Here is a 15,492-nt window from a genome sequence, read left to right as displayed (position 1 = left end):
TGACAGTGGGTCATTCAAATGTGGGTTCAGGGGTCTCGTGCAGAGAAGGCTTCAGTGACCTGGGTGGAGCCTAAGTGGGAAAGGGTACATTCTGACTGACGCTGGGTGCAGCCGTGGGCTGCGGAGCAGAATGGCTCCCCTCTTTGCAAGGGTTCAGCCTGAGACACACTTGAATGTCAAGTACTCTCGTACCATGGCCTTGCCACCAGAACAGTTGGGAAGCATAAAAATGGAACCCTCCCCCCGCCCAGACTTGCTTTATCACGTACCTCATCTACTGCCACTGTGGTTTCTTTCTTTTTAAAATTGTTAATTGTGGGAAATTACACAAAACATAAAATTGACATTTAAACCATTTAAGTGCACAGTTCAGTAGGGTTAAGTTCATTCACACTGTTGTGCAACCAAACTCCGGAACTCTTCTCATCTTGCAAAACTGAAACTCTATACCCATTAAACAATTCCTCGTTCCCACTCCCCCTGGCCCCTGGCAACCATCATTCTACTTTCCATCTCTATGAATCTGAATGTTTTAGATATCTAATGTAAGTGTCATCATATTATATCGATCTTTTTGTGACTGGCTTTTTTCCCTCCACATAATATCCTCAAGGTTCATCCATGTTGTAGCATTTGTCAGAATTTCCTTCCTTTTTAAGGATGAATAGTATTCCATTGATGAACACACAACATGTTGCTCATCCATTCATTGGTTCATGGACACTCTGGTTGCTTCTACCTCTTGGCTATTGTGACAACTGTTGCTATGAATATGGCTGTACCAATATCTCTTTGAGATGCTATTTTCAATTCTCCTGGGGATATAGACCATTGTTTCTCGTGTTCAATGGTCACTGGAGAGAAAAAAGAAGGGGAAACTACCAAAAAATTTAAAACTTCACCAAGAGCTCTGTAAAAACCCATAAAGACAGTGTAACAGCCAAGAGAGGAGAGAAACCCACAGCCATACTGAGCAGTTCCAGAAGCAATTTCTAAGCCGCAAATATTGGGCAGCTGCCAACCCTTGTGGGGTTAGAAAATATTCTGGACCTGCCATATCCATTTCCCTCGTGGATTCCTCAGTGGTACCACGGTTAAATCCTTGCTTTGGGTCCTGCATTCAGCTGGGCATTATTCGAAATTTGTTCTCATAAAGAGTCAAGTCTAAATAGCTGGAGATTCCAGCCATAACAACCAGCCACTCCCAGCTCTGCTCTAGAGGCTCTAGACAGGAGGCAAGAGTCTCAAAAGACGTTGTTTAGCCTTCAGGTGTTCTTTCTCCTTAGCTTGGAAGGCTTGGCCTATCAGCAGAGCCCAACTGCACACCATCTGGGCTCTCAGGGGAAGGTGGATGGAAGTGTGGTGGGCTAGATGCAGGGGAGATGTCCTTTACAGTGACCCTGTGTATATCTCCCGTTTCTGGGAGAGAGAGGGGGGCTTGTAGGAGGTCCCCATGTCCCCTAAAAAGGCCTGGTTCTGGGGGAAGCAGGGGGAAGCACAAGGTGAAGATGCCTCATTCCTCTGGCAGGAGCTGTCCCTTCTAAGGTTCTTAGCTGCAAGTACCAGGCTGCAGCTGGCTCCACGGGAATGGGTGGGGGTGGCAGCAGGCAGTGGAAACCTGCTCAGGGCTCAAAATTTTTGTGCTCGAAGCCTAAGAAGAGAGGGCTTGGTGTCTTCTGTCATCATTCTGCACTAAGGGGGCTTCTGGCTGGCATTCCCTGATGGGCTAAGTCAAACAGGCCTGGAAGGGAGCAGGGCGTGGCTCTGGTTCCAGAGGCAAGCTTCCCAGAGGCTGTGTTCTCTGGCTCTGGACGGCAAGGGCTGCTTGGAGCTGCTGCATTGGTTGTGCACACTGGCCCCTTTTCAGGATCTGCACTTGGAATCCTGATAGAGCTGGAAGGGGCCCTGAAGATCTTCTGGTTCAAGCTAGTCAAAACAAGTAGAAGTTTTAATCTAGTCGGACATGTGAAATGACTTGCCCCAGGCCACAGTGTTAAAAAAGCAGATCCAGAAGCATAACCCGGAAGTTTCTTTCCTCCGTCTTGTGGTGCTTCCTCTGAAGTAAGGCACAGAGTCTCAGGCTAGTTGTCTCAAGCATGATAAACACAGCTTCAATAAGGAAAGAGGCCATCACGACGACATGTACCATGCAGGCAGGTAATAACAGGTACGTGCAGGAAGTAGAAAAATTTGGCTTCGGTCAGTTTAAGAGATGGCTCTTCCTGAAATCTCTCTGCTACTAATCAAGTTCTTGAAAGAGTCTCTCTTCCCAGAGAGAACCTATATTCTCCGGCTCCATTTAGTTATTCTCTCGAGCTGAGCAAAGAATCCTCTCTTCTGGTCACCCGAATAATAGTTCTTTTCTGAGACTTCAAATCGATAAACCCACATGATCTTTTCTCTTTGTTGATCTGTCTTCCATTTTCTCCTTGATTGGCTTCTCCAGACCTGGATGTATTTGACCTGTCTGCAGGAGCCAGGGCAGTACCTCTCCCAGTAATCTGGAGCCTTCCACACCGAGCCCAGATGATCCAGATTGCAGCTGCTGTCTACCCCTGAGTATCTTCTATGCACCAGAAGCATTCCCATATACTATCCTAATCTTCACAACAGTCCTAAGTGACAGCTACAGTGATACTCTGCAGGGCCGGAGGCTGGGAGGCTCTGCTGTGCTTGAAGTTCTAAGAGGGAAAGGGAATGGGAGAGGGAGCGGGAGCAGGGGAGAGGGAGCGGGAGAGGGTATTGCATTCAGGCCTGACTGAGCAGGATCTTTCCCCTCACCACAGCCCACCCTGCCCCAACTTTGTCTGGTGAGAGATGCTTGGGCAGCTAACTCAGTAACATACAAGATTCCAGGATTCATAGGGAGGCCTAGAAAGTGGGGATTGGTTAGCCCTTTGGCATTATTTGAGGCTGTATTCTAAGGCCTGGACTTCGGGATGAACAGTCATGGAAAGGGTTATCCCAGCTGTGTTCACCCCGTGGCATCTAAAGAGTTTAGAACTGCGTCAGAAACCTTCCCCCAGTGAGCAGACAGGAGTCTAGAGAGGACACTGCCTTCCTCAAAGGATGACACTTACTCTCTCTCCGAGGACACTGCAGCATCTCCTATGCCTGCTCATCCCTCAGAGGCATGCCCGTGGGGAGCTTGAGAGGCACGGGATCACAGAGCCCCATGCTTGGAAGAGACCTTGGAGGTCATCTGGTCCAGTGATGTTCAAATGTGTCATCAGCAGAAGAAACTTTATCTACATGAAATCTTACAGGGAGATTGTAGCAGATTCTACTGATACCCTGCATGTGTCCCCTCAGCCCACTCCAGGGATCACCTGCAACAGATTCTGGATGCTCCCGAGGCTGTGACTGGCCACGTCCAGGTCACATGCACTTTTTGGAAAGAAAGGAACAGGGCAGTGCCAGCTCTACCTCCTGAGACTGGGAGACAGGTACTTTCCTAAAGCACATCAGAGGGTGTTACTAGAAGAAAAGTAAAGTGGGTGTGGACTACACCAAAGCCACAGAGGTCACTTCTAGCAGTAACCCTCATATTTTAAAGTGAACACAAGTCACCTCAGGACCCTGTAGGCACAGATTCCTGGGGCTCACAGTCAAGATTCTAATTCAGGACATTTGGAATCTACATTTCCAAGGGTGCTGATGTTGCCGGTGCCAGCGCCTGGCATGCCGGTGCTCAAGGACCATGAAGTTTCTCAAGCTGCTGCTGAAGCTTCTGGAGTAGCGCCCTGGAGACAGGCCTCTTTGAGGACTCTGTGGGATATGGCCAGAGAGCAGTCTGCTCTGCCATGTTTTCCTGGGTATTACTGTCTCCTGTGCTCTTCTTGTGGATCAGGAGATGGTGGGCTTGACCAAAGGAGGCCTCTTTCCCTTACAGATCCTTTCTTAAGCCGTGGCCTTCTGTTTTAGGAATAGGAAAGGAAAAAGGATTGCCCTGGAGGGACCCAGAGCTAGGGTGTGGGCCATAGGGGAGTGATTTGTCCACCCTGAAGAAAGAAGTTTCTGAAAATAAAGATTGTGTCCTTTCCTCCTAACCCCTCACCTCAGCAGAGGGCAGGGAGGGGGTGGGCTCTTAGAGACCCAGAAAAGACCAATGCCCCAGAATTGCTATGTGCTGAGACAGGTTCCTTGCAGACACATCCAGATGTACCTAAAGACCGAGCCCCTGAGACGGGAGCTGGGTTGAGGTGAGACCTGATGGGCCCCATGGCAGCCAAGGCAGAGGCAGCAAACTCCAGTCTTGTCTTACCTACTCGAGGCATCTGAAGTGCTAATAACTCCAGTGTGGCCCAAGACACATATAACAGAGGTGTGGTATCAGCCATATACACCGTTTACATTTTTCAGCCGCCAGATTACGAAGGTAAAAAGAAACAGGTGAGCCTGATTTTAATACTGTATTTTGTTGAACCCAACATACCCAACACATTATCATTTCAACACATCTAGAATTTGAAAACGCTTCCTGAGGTATTTTACATTCTTTTCTTCACATACAATCTTTGCAATCTGGTGTGTACTGTACAGGGTGGCACATCTCCTTCGGGACCAAGACACATTTCAAGTGCTCCCTGACCACACGGGGCTGGTGGCTGCTGAATTGGGCAGCGCGGCTTTCATTCCACCGGGCCAAAGCTGTCCGCCACCGCTCCCCGTCTCCTTCCTCTTCCCGAAAGATGTGGGTGTCGCTTGGATGCTGAGCAGAGAGAGTAGCAGGCCCAGCGGAGGGTCAGTCACAGGGGTGGTAGTGGGTGTGGAAGCTTAGGCGGAAGGATGGCAGCCGGCTGGTTCTGTGACGTTCTCTTCTGTGCTGGTGGCTCTGTGCGTGAGTCACGCTGGGGGCAGGGAGGCTCTCTTCTGACGCGGCCCCGAGGGCCTTCGTGTGCGGGGGCGGGAGGGAGGGGCTGAGGCAGGGGAGGAGGGGTGCTGAGGGAAAATGGAGGGATGCGTCTGGCGTCACAAAAATAGACCTGTCTGTGGGCTGGTCACAAAAACTCAAAATACCATTTCCCCGTGCAGGGGGTGGGCAGGACAAGGCAGATGTTAAAGAGGGACGTGTTTTTACAGTTAACGTACTCAGGAAAGATCGTGAAGACTGGGGTCCTCAGAAAGGTCAGGGTCTGGGGCTCTTTTCAAATTGGAACCTAGGGGCGCCTGGGTGGCTCAGTCATTAAGCGCCTGCCTTCGGCTCAGGTCATGACCCCAGCCAGGGTCCTGGGATCGAGCCCCGCATCGGGCTCCCTGCGCAGCCGAGAACCTGCTTCTCCCTCTGCCTGCCGCTCCCCCTGCTTGTGCTCTCTCTCTCTCTCTCTCTGACAAATAAATAAATAAAATCTTTAAAAAAAAAATTGCATCCTAGAGTTGTCTCCGTTCTCCAGACTTGTGTCTGAAGGACCATTGTTCTTTCCCGAGACACATGGTCTGTTTTCAGCCCTTCCTACCCGATTCGAACATTGAAGAAAAGGTGCCTCATGTACAATCTGCCGCTGGCTTCTAAACTGTGCAGACAGACGTTCTGTCTTTGAAAAGCAGCTGGTCAAACACGCTCTCACAGGACGTAGTCACAGAGCTCAAAATCTTTTGGGAAGAGCGCTTTCCCCTAGCAGGAGCTATGGCCGTCACCGGGGCCTAGGAGCCCAGGCTAGGTTTGAGCCCCCTCTTGGTACTTGCTAGGCCTCTGCCTCCTATAACCTCAATTTCCTCTTCTACCACATGTGGATAATAATCGTTCCCATTTGACGGGACGTTGGGAGCACCAAAGGAGGTAACGGGTGTGCTATGCTTAGGACAAAGCCTGGCACGTTCCGCCTTGACTGTTGGTCTGCAGGAAATCCTGGCTCTCCTGCCATTCGGTGCCATGCTGGCCAGGTGGAATCTTCTTGTTTACCAAAGTGCTGTGTGTTTAAATTAGCGCAACATGACAGATGTGGAATATGACACAACACACAGAGAAGGGGGATTTGGCCACAGCTGCTGAGGGAATTGATGGCAGAACTCAGGACAAAGACCTAGAATTTCTATTTTCCTGTGCTTATTTAGCAGGGTCTTCTCGGTCTCAGAACTAGTGTCTTAAATTTCAGAAAGCACAGAGAGGAAAGGGGTAAGGAAGGGTTTGAATATGTAACCCTAGAGCAAACACAGCAGCCTCATCTGAAAAGGCAAAAAAGAAACCCTTACATGTAAAGTACCAGACACTCAAAAGAATAGATGATATAAATATATAATGTAATACGGAGTCACTGAAAATGCTTAGAGTGAACACTGATGTGACATGGGAAACCCTTTGCATCTATGTCAAAGAAAAAACAGGAAATAAAACTGCACAAAATTTACTGCTAAAAATTAAATATATACACCCCCCCCAAATGCTCTAAACCAGACGTTATATTTGCCTCTCTCTGTTGGACAATAGTTTTTTTCTTGATGCTTTGGTGTATTTTCTACAAAGAACACTCGCTACTTTCACAATCAGGAAAAACAATGAAGGTTATGAAAGATTTTCAGCCTCTGGTTTCCACCAGGGAGCCTGTAGCTCATTCTCTCTCTCAGCCTTGCAGGACTCCTAGCAGCTTCAAAGCCTGCTCTGTTTACAAGAGGATGATTATGTGGGGTGTCCAGGGAGATTGACTGAGAGAGAACAAAGTGAGACATGTTTTATTGAAGATGCTAACCAGAGTCAAGACAGTCTCACAACAGAAACCTTTAATGAATTCAGTGGACGGCTGTTCCAGTCAAAGTAAATTGGGTAAATGGCAAATGGGAATGTTAGCAAGATCTGCAAGGGAGGATGATAGACTTCTTTATCTATTTCTATGGGGAAGAGATTACAAATAAAGTCCAGATGACCATGGTTCTTATTTAGTCAGGGATGGAGTAACTCAGCTGATTGGGAGTCTTGTGAGCTCAGCGGCAGAGGTTTCGTCTCCCACCTCATTCCATGGGTTTTCTTCCCAATCCCGAGTGGGTTCTGCCTCCCGCCTCCCTGGCCTCAGAGTCTTGCCGGTGGCTGTCTTCCCAAACCTGCCTACTCTGTCTTGCTATCTGAATGTAGTCCTTCTACCTTAGATCTGATTTTTCCTGTCTGCCCAGGCACCTTGCATCTGTCCATTGGCCCCATACTTCTTTGTTGCATTTGACCCTTAGCCTGTGCCTCAGGTCCCTGCCCTGCAGCTCTGGTGAAATTAGTCTTGCTTCTCTTTCATGTCTGGTCTCAGCTGTGAGAGCCGCAGGTGAGAGCCTTCTTCCTCTTGTGAGCCCAGGAGAGATAGCTGCCCATCACTGACCATTTGCATTTTTGCTAGAATCTCTGTGACTCTGTTATTCTCGACAGTCATTCCACAGCTGTAAGAGCGCTGAAGACCGGGAGATGGATACTGATGGGCTGGGGCAAGCCTGCCCAGTGAACTTAGTTCTGCCACTTCCTAGTTGGGAGACTTTGGGCAGGTTACTTAATCTCTTTCAGCCGCAATTCCTCATCTGCAAAAGGGTGATTATAATAGTTTCTTGCTAAGGTGAGTTATTACATGTAAAGTGCATCTACGTGGTCTGGCACATAGCTAGTGCTCCACTAATATTAGTTGTTACAATATTTTTATTTTATTATAAAAGCAACCTAACCTATCAGGTAGGAAGAGCCTGGGCTCCAGAGTCGGGAAGACCTGTTTAAACTGCTCTTCTGACTGTGGCTACCTGGGGGCATACTTGTGTGCTTCAGTTCCTTCTATGAAATGGGATAATGAATAGTACAGACTCCAAGGCTTGTAGTAGGGACTACCTGAAATAATGGAGATGAAGCACTTGCAAAATGCCTGATACAAAGCGCCGCCAGATGTTTGCTATTGTTTGCATGACACACGATGGACAGTTTCTCCAGCTTTTTCTAGGAAGGATGACTATGAAATTATTATTATTATAAAGATTATTATCATTATTTTATAGCATTCCAGAGTTGACATTTGAATTCTAAAGTAGATCAAGCTTTCATGGTTGTGCTGCAGAACTGTAACAATGTAAGATCGAGATCAGGACCCGGATTGGCAAGCTTGGTTTTCCCTGTCCAGGAGAATGAGCTCATTTTATCCTAAACCAGATTCTATTTGTCTCGAATGCACATGAGCTGAAACCAAGGGGCGTCTGAATGGGTGAATCTGACGGCCAAAGGCAATGTGTTCAGGTGCACGTGTGGATCATAAGGTTAATGATCTCATTTCTTTACTTAATATAATATAAAGCAAAAGTGAGAATCCTTTCAAAAAAATTATATTTTGTTCAAGACTACAAAAGTGACTCAAAATCGTCCCAGGAATCTCTAGGAACAGGAAAATATGACCTCAGGGAGCCAGCTAGGGGTAGCTAGTCATCTTCTGGAGAAGGCCAGCTTTTGACATCATTACAAAACCTCCCTGGTTTAAAATGATCATAAAGCTCAAGGAGGAAAACTTTCCTCCTTGAAGGAAACATGCTTTGTGAAAACTAAACCTTGTCATCACTTAAATCTCTCACTCATAAGTTCCCATTTCCAAAAACCTCTGTAGTAAAATCTACCTGTTAGAAAACATAATTGAATTCTAGATTTGCCAGAACGAGTCACATTAAGTACTAACGCAATACGAGGGTTGCTGTGTGCATGAAATCGGCTTTACGTCAGATATTAAAAAGATTTTATACCCATTGGTTTACTAATAATGAATTGGCTTTATGAACCAGATACCAGACGGGTTTTCTAAGCAAAACCAAGTACCAGGGAATCCAGGGACCAGCGCATGGCTTCTGGGCTTATCAGTAGAGAGTTAGTTATATATCAGAGCGGGGTTTCTGTATTCAAATTTAGACTTTGGGGCCACATTGTTTCCCCCACCCAATACCTAGAAGATTAGTTTCAGTAGCTTGGAAGAAGTCCTCAAGGTTAAGCTTGTTTACAAAGCTCACCAGAGAAAAGCCAGTGTTCTTTTTATAAATTTTTTTTTAAAGATTTTATTTATTTATTTGAGAGAGAGAGAATGAGAGAGAGAGAGAGCACATGAGAGGGGGGAGGGTCAGAGGGAGAAGCAGACTCCCTGCTGAGCAGGGAGCCCGATGTGGGACTCGATCCCGGGACTCCAGGATCATGACCTGAGCCGAAGGCAGTCGCTTAACCAACTGAGCCACCCAGGCGCCCCGAAAAGCCAGTGTTCTTGACCTCAAGATCTATACGGATTCAACTGAAATGATTGAAAAGGAGGGGATCACCCAAAACCAAAACAAAACACAAACACAGCAGCTCTCCTCAATTAAAGCATAGTCTGCTTAGAAGAGGCTATTAAGTAAAAGCGGAATATGCTTTTTTTTTTTAATAGCAATATAAGGACTATGCACAAATGTGACAGTCGTTGACACCGATCAGGTGGTGTTTATCACACTCCCAGGTGTATCTAGTGCTATGGCGCTATGGTACCTGCCACACAAATCAGTCTAAACAGAACGGGGTTTTTCTCTTACACTCTAGTATGTTTACAAAGTGCTACAAGTGCTGGCTGAAAACCCCCACTCCCAGGCACCACCTCCCGAGGCTCTGATCCAAGAGATCCCAGGCACATCTGGGAATCTTCATTTTTCTTGAGGAAGTGCATCAGGTGGTTCTGAGATAGGCAGTCCACAGACTGAACTTTGAGAAACACTTGATTTAGCAAACATAAGAAATCACTAACCAAATCAGAGCACTGCACATTGCAGAATGAGGAAGACTAAAAAAATCAACAGTATAATTCTATAATTATGGGAAAGCCAATATATTTAAAAGTTGTCTAAGATCTGTTTTTAAAAATTTGCAGGTAAGCGTTTAAAAGGGCTAGTAAGCCCTTAGAAGAGGCATGGAAGTGAACCCAAGCCAGCTGGTTTATTTAGTAAGTGGTATTAATCAATTCCATGTGTATTAGTATCTAGTGGTAGTCCAGTGGTTCTCTACTTTGGATGGATGTATAGTAGAATCATCTGGGAGCTTTGAATAAACTCACCCCTGGGTCCCAGCTCCAGAGATTGACTCAACCGTTGTGGACTAGGGCCCAGGCATGGGCAAGTTTATAAAGCTGCTCAGGTGATTCAGATGTGTAGGTAGGGCTGAGAATCACTGACTACCTGCTGTATCCCATCCCCACTCTCTCTCACACAGACACACACACACACACACACACACACACACACACACACATTAAAAAAAGATAGGTAAGGAAACTATAGTGGAGAGGGATTAAACAATTTGTCCAGGCCATAAATCTAGTTGCTGCATACTGAGGTAGGCTCCCATGTCAGAAAATTAGACAGCAAAATGCTCAGGAGAAGGGAAGATACTCTGATAGAAGCAGGGTGTGGAATCAAGCTGCCTCTGGTCTCCATGCAACCCAGGAAATAAAGAATCTGCACTAAACAAAGGGAATTGCAGGAAAGACTATTTCATAGGGGATAAAAGCTTCAAAAAAGGGATGCTTTCCTTTGATGAAGAAGGCACAGGAAAGTACTAGAAGGTATAAAGTGTATTCCCAGGAGGCAAATTAACCCCTTCTTTCTGGTGAGTAGAAACAAGGTGGTTACAGGTTGCACGATATTTGGGAGGCAGCTTGGCATCTACCACCCCCTGCCTTTCTCCCCACCAGAGCTCACGGCAGACATTATTCACTGTTAGCAAGACTCTCTCTCCTGACCTCAGGCCCAGCCTCAAAATGTTTCTTAATACAGAACTCACCCACCACCAATGCATCCAGTTGGGCACATGAGGTAAAATGTATTTGCCTTCTCTGGTAACAGTGGACTCGCACCTAACTTTGAGTATCAGCTTGGCCCATTCCTACTGTGTGGTCTTGGGAAAGTTACTAACATTTCTGCATTTCATTTCTCCCATGAGTTAAAAGGAAGGAAAAAGAATGCTCATCTTGCAGTTTCATGTAAGGTAAATGACAAATAGAGCGTCTGGCACATAGTAGGTCTTTAATAGTGGTAGCCAGAACTGTAGATTGTTTGTGAAGTCATGAGAGTGAGAATGACTGTCAACGGCCTTGAGGTAGACATGTGAAAATAGGTAAGACTCCAACATAGAGCCTTGGAGGCCTTGTTCAGTAAGAACCCTAGCCTGTGTGGAATCCCATATTTTACAAGGATGTTTCAAGCTGTGGATGAAATAAATGGGACTTGCCAAATCCCATGAGTTCACTGCATGACCCGCTGACTGCACATGGAGTAAATGCTCAGACGACAGAGCAATTCTTCACTCCAACGTCTGCAATTAGTCCCTGGATTATGAGAGCAGCAGGAAAAAAACAACATGGGTGAGAGATACTCAGGGGCCACAGACAGAGGTCTCTGTCTGCCCGTTTCACTCCCCTCCCCTGCCCAAATTGCCATCTCCTCTCATTTCATCCTAACCACAGCCCGTAAAGGTGTGTTATTATAAGGATGGTGCCTGTTTCACCCCCAGAACACTGAGGTCAGCGGAGCTAAATACCCCTCATTGAAGTGGTAGAGCCGAGATCTGAGATCATGCAGGTAGACTCCAGAGCTCTGTGCCAGGAACTAGACACGGTCCTCAAGATTCCTTCCCCCAAAACACGTCCTTTATAAATAGATCCTTCCAGGGGAACAGGCAGGTAATATTCTTGTGTTCCTTGACCACTCAGATTACTAGAATAATCTAAGAGCAGCAGTCCACCCCCATTAAATAAAAGCCCTGATCCTTCTTGTCAGTTACATTAGTTCAACTAGAGAATTAGAGGGCCAGGGAGCTGGAAGCTACAAAGCAGTGGTAATTTGTGTGGATGTATTAATTTGCTTTGATTTTCTCCAATTAAGAAATGAGGAGATTCGAATTCAGTCTTTATAAAATACCCTCACACGTGAGAAATCTCATCAAGTAGCACTTTGGGTCCTCTAAGAGTTAGAAGTGCTGTTGCTGGCAGGTAACATGGAACCCAGAGTGAAGAAAGTAAAATAAATACAGCATCTTTACATGTGGTAGGCTCGAGAATCAAGATAAATCCTCACAGGACAAAAGTAAGTTAAGATAAATGACTAAGCATGCACAATGATAACCTTTAAATGGATTATTATAGGCTGCGTGGCGCTAGCCTCTTTGGATTGGTGGCCACCGCACTGGGGTTCGATGCCATCAAGATATGGGAGATTTTGCGGAGGGGCTGGGGTTTTTGGTGGGTGTTTGAAAGAAAACAGAGCTAGCAGATGCTCAGAAGCCAATGGGTTTTAAATGTGCCCAGAATGCACTTTCTTCTCTTGCAGATACAAGAGAGAGGATTTTATTTTAGAGAAGGATTTGTAGTTTGAATTAGAATAGCACTATTGTGACAAAGTTGGCTTTCAGGCTAAGTGATGTATTGTCTGAAAATTCTATCTATGCCTCCAGTGGGAGCTCAGAGTGGGTTATAGCTTACTACTATGTTTTGAAAATAAATCTATAAGCAGTAAGCAAGCAGAAGTTCTTTAGTGATATTGACTTACATGTCATTTTCCATCAGCCTAGGAGCTGTGATGATATAGATTAGGTTCCCTGGATGAAGCCTGGAGCTAGTTCATCAGTATAGCAATAGAAGTTTGGATGCTTCTAGAGTTTCATGGAAAAAAAGTATTTGGTCACATTTGGAGGATAACCTCAAAGTGCTTAAAAATGTACTGGGAAATTTGGACAAATTTTTTAAAAATGGTGTCACTTTATCTCTCATAAATCCACCTTTGAAAAGGTGAAGTGAAATGGCACACTGGGTAATCAGGGATCATCCATTTGGAAAGTTTATGAGATGATATGGTCAAGCCAATGAATAGGACTAAGTATTCATTGACGCGCAGAGAAACATCAAAGAGAGTCAGACCACAGATCTCACAATACCAGATAGATCTTCAAGCCTATTGGTTTCCTTCAAGTTCTAAAGTGCATGGGTCACATGACCTGACGAATATTAATAATGGCATCTAAGACCATTTCTGCCTGAATTCTCAGGTCCTGGGAGGTGGACTGGGAAGGGCAGAGAGAGGCATGCCTCTCTGCCTAATTGGAAATGCTTAAACAAAAGTGTCCAGGAATCTCAATATATTTAGAATAATACTTTGCTCTTTAGGAAATTAATGAAATGGGAACAATTATATCCTCAAGTCTGAAAGGAGTCTAAAACAAGACTGAATAATGGCTATCGTAAGTTGCAAAGACAGAAGCCAGGAATTGCTATGTTTGAATATTTGACCCATCAATTCTAAGGGAACTAATAGAAAACAAAATTGAATTGGTAATGAATTCATTGGACATCCAAGCAGTATTCTAGAAATGCGTTATGAATCACTCAAATTAAGGATATCAAGAGTGATATAGATTATGGTAACTTGAGTATTTTGCTCCCTTTTCTACTTGTCTTTATTATTTTTTTGCGTTGGTATATTTTACAATTTACTATTTATATCTTCATTATTATTGGGATTTTTTTCTCATTTCTTTGTAACATTTTAATGAAACTAATCCATCAGGTTGTAATTCAGTTTGGGAAATAAATAGATAATAAAATATTTTTGAAACATTTTAATAGCAAGATTTTCTCTTTGTTTTCTTGGCAGGGGAGGGAGCAGTAATAAACAAAGGAAATAAATTACATATTGTTGGTCCTAAAATATCCTTTCATAGTTTACTATGCATCTCTTTATATTTAAAATTTTGAATTTTCTTTGTTTTCAAGAACTAATTGACAATGGAAATGTCTTTTAAACATTTCCATATGCATTTTTCCCCATAATTAAATCAACTGTTGATGTGAGATTCCACTACATAAATCAAGTTTGTTCCTATTTCAAGAACCTTGCAAAATGCCTATAAAGCAATAATTAGAAAGAAAATACAGGCCACATAATTGTTACCAAATAAAATTTGGTGCATGTGGAATTGTTCAGATGAACAACTCCCAGAGAACTGGGAGTCAGTGCTTGGCCACAAGGACATCAGATATAATGGGAACAATTTGGGCCTCTAATATTTCCAAATGCTTTGCCCATCTTTAACTTTGCATGACTTCTGGATTAGATGGGCCACCAGCATGTTCTACCATGCTAAATATGGTGGTTCTCCACAGCTTCATGGCACTCAAGGGAAGAAAAAACCCCCTGATGATTATCACCAGAAGGGAAGAGTAGAAACTTTCAAGTTCTCAGAAGGTTTTTAAAAACCACATTTACACACATTCTATTGGCTCTTGTTATCAAAGAGAACATATTCTAGGGTGACTCTCAGCTGGGAATAGTTGTCATAGAGCTGCTGCAAATGCAGCTTCCCCTTCCCCTTGGTGGGAACTTGGAACAGTGAGCTTGTTCCTAGATGGGTTTGTTCACATAAATTCTTCTTTTCTAGTTGTTCAGCCTGTAGTAGAAACAACTTCACAAAAAGACTGAGGCATATACATATGATAACCAGAAGAGGTTAAAAACAAGCGCATTCTTCCAGTCTATTGGCTGAATTAGGCTATTTTGCTGGGCTCCTTGGCTATCCTTTGGTGATTCTTCTGCCGAAAAATACTCTTTGCTTCTCCCCTTAAAAACCTGCTGCATCCCCTATTAGTTACTATGGATGTCATCTTCATCTACACTGCCTCATAAACTGGAAGCTTGTGATCTCTGCTATCTCCCTCTCCCTACAGCCAACAGCTCTCATCCTGTAGATCCTGAAAGCTGTCTCTCGAATTCATCCTCTCTCTTTACACTTTCCCTGTGGGATCTGTGTTTGAAAGCTAGGCTAGAAAGACATTCAGGACTGTCACTACTTGGCCTCCAATCGCCCTGCCAGCTTGTCCCATAGCTCTGCCATTTACTTTTTTGTACATCCTCAAAACATGGAGGAATATCGGAGGAATTTGAGGCCCCAAGGTTCTGATTGAGACTCAGCTTCTTACTTGCTGAGTAACCTTGGGTTTGTTATTTATGTTTCATCCAGTGTTTGGGTGCTGGAGGGGTGGCTTGGGGTTCTATAGTGAACAAAACAAATGAGGTCCTTGCCCCCACGGAGTGTATGGTCTAGTGGAATCACTAAGCACCCAGTGGTAGCATGTTTCTAATAGGCAAATTGTGCCAGAGGCCATTTGTGCCTACCAAATATCCATTCTCCTCATTTCCTAGATGGCAATGTGTTCTGCTGAGAGAGCACAATTCCCCAATTTCCTTACTGCTTGAGGTGGTCAGTGGGATGCAACTGAAAGTCACTGAGTGGGGCTTCTGGGAAAACTATTTAAAGCATGGTCACTCAATGGAATTCATCCATTTGCCATTTTCTCCTTCATTTCTCTTCCTGGCTAGAATGCCGATAAGATGGGCAGCTGTCTTAGGCAATGAGGCAGCTTTGAAGATGGAAGCATTTTGCTATGGAAGGTGAACAGAGATAGAAGACAACCAGATTAACGGATGACTATGGAGCCTCCAAACCAGCCTTGGATTGCCTGTCAGGACTTTTATGGGAGAGAAAAATATAGT

This window comes from Eumetopias jubatus, unplaced genomic scaffold, assembly GCF_037043125.1.
Source record: "Eumetopias jubatus isolate StellerSeaLion01/CBP00866 unplaced genomic scaffold, mEumJub1_p1.0 scaffold_5, whole genome shotgun sequence".
Classification (NCBI taxonomy): Eukaryota; Metazoa; Chordata; class Mammalia; order Carnivora; family Otariidae; genus Eumetopias; species Eumetopias jubatus.
The sequence above is the reverse complement of the archived record's forward strand: the minus strand, read 5'-3'. Positions refer to the sequence as shown.